Below are 12,204 nucleotides of genomic sequence, written 5' to 3'. Positions count from 1 at the left end.
CTCTCAGGGAAAGTTTCTTTTCCTTAGATAAATCTCTGTGTATGTGTGTTGAATCTTGATGCGTGTTGATGATATGAGTTCTCGATCATGAATTTACTTCTGCAGATCATTACAGTAGCTTCTAGTCTTGTGATTTAGAAAATTTCATGAGCAATTAGAATTTGCACATTAATTTCTACAATCCCCACTTTTAAAAATAGGTACAATAAAGCTTTGAGTCCAGGGTTTAGGGAAGTCTTGCTTCATTGTTAAATAAAAAAGGACATGCAAAGCAATTTTTAAGATTTTTGTTTGGTAGCTTTTGATGTTCTTAAATTTTCCCTTTACAAGTTTTTTAACCTCAAACTGTATTTTTTCTAAAGAAAGAAAACTTATTTCTTTATAGAAAAGGTTTGAATATTCCTCAGATTAAGGGAAGTGAGAATTGACTTCTTTAGCAATGGGGGCCAAAAGAGATTTAAGGTACCAATCCATATAGACACAGTCTTAGAATTTAGGAGCTTTACATATGCTCCTCCTTCTATGTCATTATTGAACATGATCAGATAGGCCAATGGAAAAAGTTTGACGAAAAGAAGTGAAAATTTTGTTACTAGTGTCATAACAGAAAGGTAACTTGAAATAGGCTATAAAATCTTTGGCAAGAGTCACAAAAGTGGAATGAGTGGATCTGGTTTGATCGACATACCACTTAGTAGTAGCTCCAGTAAGAGTGCAGTAGAAAAGGCGAAGACAAATGGAGTCTTATATGATAGAATTGGATGAACACCACATATGGAATGAGTGAACATGATTTGTGGGATCTTCTCTAGGATTACCTTCAAAATTGGGGATGTCGGAAGGAATCTTGGTAGGCATAACTGGCCAATTTGGGTCATGAAGAAGGGGGTCGTTGATGAGTTGGCTGAATTAGGGAGACTCAAACTAGCCATAAAAGGAGGCAATGGAGTAGGAGTGCCCATATTAGTGAAGGTTACGCTCATGGGGTTACCCTAGTTAGTACTTGGGTTACCACCTTGGTTTCCCACACCCGCATTGGTGCTTGACATGGTGATGGTATAACATTGAGAAGATGTGGAATGAAAGGAAGAATTGGAAGAATCAGTAGAACTAGAGTCAAAATGAGGACTCAATGGAGGACTCAGAAGATGTACTTTAACTTGACGAGGAGGAGTAATATGTCCTAATAGAAACTGAGGGTGAAGGCCTCAAATTCTTTGTGACAAATGCCTAGGGGGCACAATGATGTCAAGACAATGATGACCTTAAGGACTAAACAGTGATGATAGGAGAAAAAGAGCAAAAAATAGCAAGCAAACACCTAGTGCAGTGGTGCCAAGTGTAAACCAACTATATTAATGATGCTACTCCCGCAACAGTCATTGCCCGCTGAAACTACACAATTATGTCTCTCAGGGGCCATGAAGAATGATGACATGATAGATGACTCTCAAGGAGCTAAGGAGAAAAATAAGAAGACCGAGAAACCGAAGGTATGAGAGAATATCAGTACCGCATGAAGAATCCATCTAATGCATAACCCTTTGGAGGCTAGGTATGGAAAACAAAGCACATCTTTTGAAATACACCTCTTAGTGTAGCTTAAAATGTTTCTTATCATTGTCGAATCATTTTGTCTTCAATGACATGCATGGTTGAAAGAACTGAAAGTCATTCCATGTGTTTCCTCTTAATGTCTTGCTCCCTTTCACTTGTTTATTACATAACTTAGAAGATGAAGAGTATTACCATTTGTTTATTTAAGATACGGAGGTTGTGACCAACATGATCTTATGACTAACCAGGCGTGATGCAAGGAATCCTAAGTGGGATGAAATATGTTTGATGATATGTATATAGTCAGTACACTCCTTTGCATTAATCCTTGCTTTGTATCTTACATGTACCCTCACTACTTGTCAGATTTGGCTACCTGCTGCCAGCAGTCTCTTAGCTCTTTCCTGACAAAGCAGGGGAAGGAATTTCCTTCAACCTGATTTATTCAAGGCTCTTCATAGAAAGTATAGAGCTAAGAGAAGGAGATGTAGAATCTCACTATAAAACTCTTGAAAATACTTTGCATGTTCAAATCTATCCAAATGATTACGCTGCCACTCAACAACATTGTCAATCTTGGAAGACTCAAGAAAGATCACATCTCTAGATATTATAAACTTCTTATTCACTTTATCATAGAGATGGTATTCTTTGGAGGTATGAGTATCCAAAGAAGATACATTTGTGACTCCTTGCACTAAGTTTTTTTATCTGTTCCTTAGGTATCAAGGCATAACAAGAGGAACCAGAAACCCTGAGATGCCTCACTGAAGGAATGTGGCCATACCACATTTCATAGGGAGCCTTGTTTCTGATAGCATGAGATGGACACCTATTCTTGGAGATCAGCCCTTGAATCAGATGGCAGAACTGGAAAATATCAAAGCTTGGCTTCAGGCCAGCAATCTGGAAACCCTTTGGGACATCTCCAATTGGACAAATGATGCAGAAAGTCTATGGGATGGTTTGAATTTTGGGGAGGTCCCTCATTGGCCAGATGGTGAAGCCAATTTATTGTTGGATTTTCTCTAAGGAAAATCTCCCTTAAAGGCCTCTTCTAAGGACAAAAGAGGGTGGGGTTCTCTTTCAGGCTCTTACTCAGTAGCAGAAGGTTACAAAAGTATGATGGTTGTCCCTAGCGTCCCCCCAGAGCCAACTCAATGGAAATTTATTTGGTCTTTTCCTGCTCTCCCCAAAATTGACTTCTTTTGCTAGACTCTGGCGCATAAAAGTATCCTCACTAGAGATAACCTGAGGAAGCATGGAATGGAAGGTCCCTCCAGGTGCCCTCTTTGTGCATTGGATGAAGAAATGGCTAACCACTTATTCTTATTGTGCCCCTTTGCTCAAGAAGTTTGGAAGGGTGTCCTAATGTTAGGACCTGACAAAATAGAGCTTCCAGGAAATATTCAGGACCTGCTAAGAAATTGGGCCAAGTTATCCCCGTTCTGTCTCTCCAAAAAAAGATCCCTTCTCAGGTGCAGCTAGCCCCCATCCTCAAAAGAATCAGACTGTTGTTTCCCAAGTTCCACAAAATCTCCTTCTATCATGTTCTGAGGAAGTTAAAGTGACAGGCGGACTTGGTAGCCAACCTAGGCTCTCTCAGGAGCAGGAGATCTCTGTTAGTAAATTATGTTGAATCAGACTGCAGCATTCCTTAATTTTGGAGTTGTCTGGGCCTCTGCTCCTTTGAGCATTTCGCTGATTCAGATTCTCCAGACATCGGGACCGTACCATTTTGAGCTGGCTGCTGTTAGGAAACGCGGACTCATCCACAAGGGAAAATTCAGAATGCAACCGTGGCATTTTCAATCTCTGTTCGTCATTGGAACTCACTGCTGCATCTGGGTAGGTGCTGGGGAGTTCACGAGGGCCTCTTCAAGGCCAATTTACCACTCTTGGCATTCTTGAACACTATATAACACTCTGACAGACATTTCAAAAAGAAAACGCAGTGATTCTTGGGATGATCCGGCACTCCGGCGCGTTGGATCTTCTCTCTGCAAGCTAGGAAGCAGAGCTACGTCACGGAAAGCAAAAGCAGCAGAATTTCAAGGCACCATTCTAAAACCAATTCAAGTTCTTTTTCAAGCCTCTATCTGCATTCACAGTGTAACTCATTCAGTGGACTATTCAAAAGCAAAATCTTCTTTCCCCGCCGACTGTAACAAGGAAATACAGGGTTTCAGTGTTAAAGTCCTCGGCAGCTGATTTGCCGAATTTTAAATAAAAACTAACTGTTTATGTCAAAAAAAAAAAGAAAATGGAGAGCGGAGCGCTTAGGGTTTGATGCTGCTCTGGAACTGGCAGACCTTCACAGACTGCGATGTTCTGCCATTAACCTTCAGCCATAAGGCAGCTACAACACAATAAGGAACAACTATTGCGCAATGGAACCCCCTTAGGGGGAGGACATGATGCCTCCCCCTGCTGATACGGAAAACGGCCTGCGACAGACTGAAAATATCAGGATGGACCATCCAGAAGATACAGCAACATAGAATGAAAATATGCCAACGAATAACAACACAAATGAAGAACCATGAGTGACGTCAAACACTTGCAATCCGGTAGCAGTTGATAGACCCAAAATCGAGCTCCCAAGTCAGCGCATCAACACTCAGATCCATTTTATGAGGGATCATGCTTTGATAGAAAAGTTCATAGGCCTTTGGCCAATGGAGAAAGCTTTGCACGGCTGGATCATAGCCAAATGGAAGCCAAAAGGGCACATAACACTGCATTTAGGGCCTAAGTGCTTCTTTACTGCCATTTTCAATTGTCTGGAGGACTGAAACAGGGTATTGGATGGAGGACCATATTTCTTCAATGCAATAGGGCTATACCTAAGAGGATGGATCGAGCACTTTAACCTGGACATCTCCTAAACTCATGTCTGTTAGCAACCCAACTTTGGGAGAAGGTTAGCTTCAGATGTCAAAGAGATGGACGAAATAAGGATAATTCAGCCAACACTATTCATTCTTGGGCACCTCACCCTTATAAAAGCAAAATCTTAAACGCCTTATGGAAGCTAATACTAGGTTTCCTTATGTGGACAATCTGGAAAGAGAGAAATAGCCGCATCATCAAAGACCATTCCTCTCCCATAGAAGTTCTATGGATCAATATATGTCAAAACATACGAGAAACCTTGATGCTCCAAACGTGGCTTGACAATGATTTCCCATCCACACCACAGGAACAAAATATATGGCTGAACTGGAACCTTTAGTGGAACCATGAGCAGGTACACCTAAGGAAAATCCCTCCCTCTGGAGATACACCTGAAAAATGGACTCCACCCCCACCACACATGGTACTGCTCAACTTTGATGGAGCGTAAAAGGGAAATCTAGGTAAAGCAGGATTTGGGGGAATATTTAGAAATCACAAGGGAAATGTTCTCCAAACATTCATGGGGTCAATAGGTTGGGATACAAACAACTCAGTCGAATTAGAAGGAATTTGGCAAGGACTTCTCTTGGCTCAGAACAATAGATTCTTCCCACTCATAATTGAAGGGGACTCTCAGATCTTAATTAACATGATCAACCAGATCTTACAGGGAACTCCAGCACATAAAGTGGGTAGCAGCACTTAAGCAATAGGATATATGTAAAGGAGCACTTAAGCAATAGGATATATGCAAAGGATGTACATTACAAAAGTACATAAAATCCACATTCCATGATGAGGACAACAAAGCACATGCAGTCCTAGAAAGGATCCACTATGATGTTTATGGACCTTTCTCGACAATCTACACTGTTAGACACAAATATTTTGTCATTTTTATTGATGACTTCTCATGTAAGTGTTGGATATTTTTCATGTGGAAGAAAGATGAGACATTCTCCAAGTTCGTAGAACTCAAGGCACTGGTTGAAAAAGAAGCTACCAAGAAGGTGAAGTCTCAATTGTAGCGGCTGCAACACCCTCGAAAATTTTGGCCTGCACTTAAATTTTGGAGCCTAATATGGATATTGTGATCAATCGTTCCTTAGTCACTTATTTGTAAGTTGATCATGATCTCAATCTCCCCTTTTCGATCTTAAGAGTCATTCATGCTTTTATTTTTACATAGAATCTGTCATCTTTGGGCATGTGGGTTATCGCTTGTCATGCAAAGGGAGGTTTGTTTTGATTCAAGCGGAAATATTTATGAGAATGGGTTGTCCTCACCACATAGACATGTTTCAAACTCATTTCACACAATCTATCATCATCCCAAAGTCTATCATCGGAGCCACACTTGTCGTAAGATGCCACAAACGTTGTTTCATTAAGCGAAGTATGTGTTATATGTTCTAGATGGTTTATGTTGTATCGCTAAGTTTTCAAGTGTGTGATCGTAGTCAAGTTTTATCATTGTTCACATCAGTTCCACTGCTCCCACACTTAGCCAAATTTCGGAGTATCCTTATCAACCTAGCCTCAACCAACTTTCCTGAACTGCGCACTTCACATACGTAACCCTCAAGATTCTCCCTTGCCTATTGGAATTGTGCAACGCACACAAATCCCAACCTCCCTTAGCATTCAAAACTATGGAGTGGTTTCCTCCAATGTCCTTCCCTCAACTCGAACCCAATGTCTCCAGAAACTATGCAGTTTTTTCCCTTGACTACCCAGTCTACCTTGCATCCTGAAATTGCATAGATGTGTCCTCCCACGACTTCATCCAATAGTAGTGCCTTTCATCCAGCTAAAAATTTGTAAATGTTTCCTCCCAGGGCCTCATTTCGCAACGGTCACTTCTCGCTAAAAATACACAATTATGTCTCTCAGGGGCCACGAAGAAAGATGACATGATAGATGACTCTCAAGGAGGTGAGATAAAAATAAGTAGACCAAGGAACCCAAGGTATGATAGAACATCGAGACCGCATGAAGACTCCATCTGATGCATAACCCTTTGGAGGCTAGGTATGGAAAACAAAGCACATATTTTGAAATACACCTCTTATTGTAGCTTAAAAGTTTGCTTATCGTTGTTGTATCATTCTGTCTTTAATGAAATGCATGGTTGCAAGAACTGAAAGTCATTCCATGTGTTTGATCTACGTGTCTTTCTCCCTTTCACTTGTTTATTACATAGCTTAGAAGATGAAGAGTATTACCACTTGTTTATTTAAGCTACAGAGGTTGTGACCAACATGATGTTACGACTAACCAGGCACGATGCAAGGCATCTTATGTGGGATGAAATATGTTTAATGATATGTATATAGTTAGTACACTCCTTTGCATTAATCCTTGCTTTGTATCTGGCATGTACCCTCACTACTTATCAAATTTGGCTACCTGCTACTAGTAGTCTCTTAGCTCTTTCCTGACAAAGCAAGGGTAGGAATTTCATTCAACCTGATTTCTTCAGGGCTCTTCATAGAAAGTATAGAGCTAAGAGAAGGAGATGTGGAATATCACTATCAAACTCTTGAAAATACTTTTCATGTTTGAACCTATTCAAACAATTAAGTTGCCACTCAACAACATTGTCAATATTGGAAGACTCAAGAAATATCACATCTCTAGATATTATAAACTTCTTATTCACTTCATCAAAAAAATACATATAGTAAAGGATATATATATATATATATATATATATATATATACATAAACTTTGTGCAAAGTAAAAAAACATATAACTTAATAATCCTCACATGTCAAAAAGCCTTCTTTCCTTTGCAACTTGCCAAATCTCATAAATTTGTTCCCATTTCACCTCTGTCGTGTTAGGACCTATTAATGATATATGTATCAATGCATCAAGTGTGTTAATTGATAGTCTTATTATCCTTATATCTTTGATCATATTTTTCTTAGAGAACCCTCATTCACATGTGACGGTGCTCATTGGTATGACAAGCATTGCTTGCCATAATTTTAGCATATTTGGATACCTAAAGTGCCAATCTTTGTTTGAGAAAATACTTTCCATGCATCTTCCATTAAGAATCTTTCTCTATTCAAATAAACCATGTCAATAAATTGATATAATTCTCTTTTACAAGTTGTAATATCAAACATTAGTACATTTTCACCTTCATTACATGTTTTATGTTGCAAATGTGAAAAAAGTATTTCAAGCCAATGTTTTACACTATTTTCTCTGACATAAATATCTGACGGGTAATGACAAGGGCTAAACAAACTTGTTGGATTAAAAAGATGAAGATCTGGAAATCTTGAATCGAAACTCTCAATCAATGCTTGGACATAATTTCTTGTAAGTTGTATGCAACTCTGAAGGGAGCCCTCAGTGCAAGCTACCATTGGTTGTGACAATTGTTCATCATGGATTGAAATATACAAAAAATCATGTCTATGGGTATTCCCCTCTTTGTCAACATTTTCAAGGAAACCATCTTTGGAGTCTTTCAAAAATTTAGTAAGATGTAAAACACCTTCTACAAAAGAATTTAGTATAGAAAAATATCTTTTAAGAGTATTTAGTGCATGGTTAATAGGTATTCCAAGAAATGTGACATCCACATTATCTTCTTGAAATTTTCCGTTTAGATTATTCAACTCCTTCAAAACATCAACAAGCATTTTTAAACAAAATTGAATTAAAAAAATCCTTGTCTTATGATACAAATCCTTGCCTTATGATACAATGCATTCTTTCTTTCTCTCTTCTACACGCTCAAAATAGAGAGCCATAGAATCCCATGGATTTGAAGAACCTGCAAGGATTCTAATTCCATTATCTCTAATAAGGAAATGAGCTTATTATTTCTCTTTGCTAAATTTCCAACCCATGAGTATACCTTGTTTGTTATTGTCTCAACATACAAATACTCAGGTATCTTTTTCAAAGCATATGATGCTACAAGTGCTTCAATATGTGAAATGCAATGAGTGCCAATCAAATTTGCTAAATCATTCTTTAGCAGTGTGACAAATCCATTTTCACATCCAACCATAGATGAAGCACCATCAGTCGAAACCGCCATTAGTTTCTCATTTTCCAACTACCTTATTTCCTTTAAATTAACAATGGTATCATATATAGTCTTTCCTTTTCCACTAGGAACAATAATCATTTTCATAAATTGTGTGACTGGAGGGCCCAAACCTTTTAAATGTAGATATGTAGAATACACAACAAGGTGTTGTTCCAAACCATTGTCTATACTTTCATCTAACATTATAGAGAAAAAGGGATTTTCTAACACTTTTCTAGTTTGCACCTCTTCAAGATAATTTGATATAGAGTGAATGAATTTAGTAGCTTCTTTTCTATTTATGTGGGAAGAATACTCCACTCGAGAAGGCATATTAGGCATCTGTAGATGCATTTGAATATGACAAAGATCTTCATAAGTAAAAATTGAAATATCTTTTTTTGCAATAAAATATGCTAACTAAATGGTAGTTCTGACCATTTCCTTATTAGCCTCACTTATAGCCACTATGTGTTCTTTAATGGGATTTTCAAACCTTTCAGTGTCATACAAATTTCTCTGAGTTGATGTTTGATGAATAATGGATTTTGCATGAGTTCTCACAACATCATATTGAATCGTATTAAATCCATCTCCAATACCCCATGGACCTTGAGCCTTGTATTTCTCACAAATTTTACACTTCATATGAGTCTTGTGATATTCAACATTGATACTATACACCCAAGGATGTTTTAGTGTAGCTTAAAATATTTCTTATCATTGTCAAATCATTCTGTCTTCAATGACATGGATGGTTAAAAGAACTGAAAGTCATTCCATGTGTTTCCTCTTCATGTCTTGCTCCCTTTCACTTGTTTATTACATAACTTAGAAGATGAAGAGTATTACTTTTTGGTCATGCACATCCTCACTAACTATCTTGGTAGGTCTGTAATAGTTCCTTGCATGCACATCCTCACTAAATATGTTTTGGGATGTCTATACTAGTTCCTTGAAAATTCCTGTTTGTCAAGGCTTAACTACTTATGATCTTAGGTGCTCAGAACAGTGCGACAGTTTATGGCACTCTCCAAATCACCATTCTTGGAAGGATCCAACAAAACAACTTGAGAGGAAGATGAGAAGGGCACACTCTTATTGGAACTAACCTAGAACTAGTGGAATTGGTTGGTGCCAATGGTTTTAGAGTTATACTGGTCTAATTTGGTGGTTCAGATTGGCTAAGGTTGGTCTTATATTGAACTGACCTTAAAACACCAAAGTGACTAGTTCTCTACTAAACCGACCGATTCTAAAGAATGTAGTGCAACATAGATTGTAGTTGTGCATATTAATCCAAAGTTCTTATGAACTTTACCATGTTCAGAAAATGATTGTTGTTCTCAACCTATCAATTTATCAATTTAACTTTGAGGACCAATAAGATAATTGATGGTCTTATTTGGCCTCTTCCCAAGGTAGACAAACCATATCATTGATATTATTCATACAATATATTTTTCCCATTCATTTATTTGATTCATATTTCCAAGATTTGAAACTAATGCTAGCATTAGTTTATAAACATTAAATGCTACCTATAACCATGAAAACACTGACCATAACCATGGAAACACTGAAGAGGGCCAGATGGTTGTGTGCATGTTGGTGTGGTGTATAAGGAACAAGACACTTGTTAGTCTTCTTATTCTTCTCCTGAGAAAAATCAATGACTAACTTCAGATTTAGTTGCAACATCAGACTTCTTTGCAGGGTGCACAACCTCTCCTCTACTTTAGCTTGACAACCCAACTTCAACCAAGTATGCTGAGAAAATGTCATATTTTGATTCTTGTAACACTTATCCATTAAGTAGAGCACTTACTGGAACAAAATACCATTATGGGGATATTCCATTCTAGTTCAACAAGTTATATGATGTGGAACTGTCCAAATAGAGAAAACAAAAGCTTTTTCACACTTATCAACTCTCCAGTTTTATTAACCCTTCAATCTTGTCTTCATGCAATCAAGCTTTAAAACAAAGCTAGACCTAATCCACTCCCATAAGGCATCATAGCCTATATGGGAATCTCTAAACCCACCCCATTGGAGGTGTCAATCCTGATTTCATGCATCTATTGGACTCAAGACTAGCTCGCATATTGATTAGTCCACTGATATATCGAACTTATGCTCATGCAAGTGAATTGGAGTAGACTAGAGCTCATGCAAATGTTGAAATGAAGGTGTCTTGGATGGTGGATTCCATGCACCAATCCTATTTCATGTTGTTGTTTTTGGTACTTGCAGTATCATTTTAATGAAATGAAACACTAACCTTCAAATAATCAAAACAACCATTTTCGATGTCAACCTTGTCAATATTATAACTTCATTTGTACTCTTATCACATGCTTATGTCTTTTCTTCATTGTTGTAATGCAATCAATTTAGTGTTTAGTTACAAGTCATCACCATAACAAAAACCATAGCAACTTTTAACCTTTAAGCCTAATTATTTCCAACACTAGGATAATGTTGTAATTTGCTCTACTATCATCTGTAACAAACCCAACACCTTGAGTGTTATTGATGAAAAGAGATCTTGGTATAAGGCCAAAATCTCCTTTCTTGTAAAAATCCCAAACCTTGGACCTATGGTTAAGACCCACAAATCCCTATCGGAAGCGTTCTAGGCTTTAAGCCTTTTAAAACCATGGGCTTACATTAATCTTCCGCAATATAACTATCGACACCCTTATAACCATCTGAAGCCACCACCCATCCGCTTTATTCATTATCTTGGGCTTTTAAAGCCTGCAGCCACATATATATAAATACATGGGCAACACTATAAATCACCCTTCCGAACCCGCGGTCACATATATATTAATATAAGGGAAAACCATATAATTCTCGCTCCAGTCAACATACACGGATCTCAAATTTTATGTCCCCGCCTTTATAATTATCGGTGGGTCCAGTTATCGGCCGTCGCAACAATAAACAATGGACTCCTCTCTTTTCCTCCGATGCGACGGACCCGACGTCCCTTTATGCTGACCCTTAATACGATTTCGGGTCTGGAATATCGGCGGTCCTTATTGGCGGGTTTGTAACCCGACGCCCCTTTATGCTCCGCTCTATAATATTTCGGGTCTGGATGTCTGCACAGTTCCAAAGGCCCTTACGGACCCAACACCCCTTTACGACCCGTCCTATAATGATTTCGGGTCCGGATGATTTCGGGTTATAATGATTCGGTTCGTTATCCCGACCTCCGATGCAATATAATGGGTTTTGCGGACCCGACGCTTCCCTTACACTCTGCTTTATAATGTTTCGGCTCCGGTTATCGGAGCTTTCCACTTCGCAATGCTTAAAGGCCTCCTCGAACCCGACGCTACTTTTAGGCTGTGATTTATGATACTTCGGCTCCGGGATATTGGAGCTATTCCACTTAGAAATGTTAAAGGCCCTCTCCGACGTGATATTTGGTTCGGACCCGATAGGGTATGAACCAATCTTAATAATATTTCATATCTGCCACAATGCTCCGCTTGAGGAAAATATTGTAATTCCTCTGTGTAAACAGAATTATATACTGGCTCTATAAAAGGACTCAGAAAGCCCGCGGACGCAGCAATGAAAAGGAGACGATCCTACAAGCTTAAATCAAGCATCATGCGGGAAAATTTAGATAAATTCATCAACTTCAACTCATGGTAAAACCAACTATCTGATC

This window comes from Pinus tabuliformis, chromosome 1_2, assembly GCF_031772625.1.
Source record: "Pinus tabuliformis cultivar Carrire ecotype Pingquan chromosome 1_2, CPIR1, whole genome shotgun sequence".
Lineage (NCBI taxonomy): Eukaryota > Viridiplantae > Streptophyta > Pinopsida > Pinales > Pinaceae > Pinus > Pinus tabuliformis.
This window is presented reverse-complemented; position numbering follows the sequence as displayed.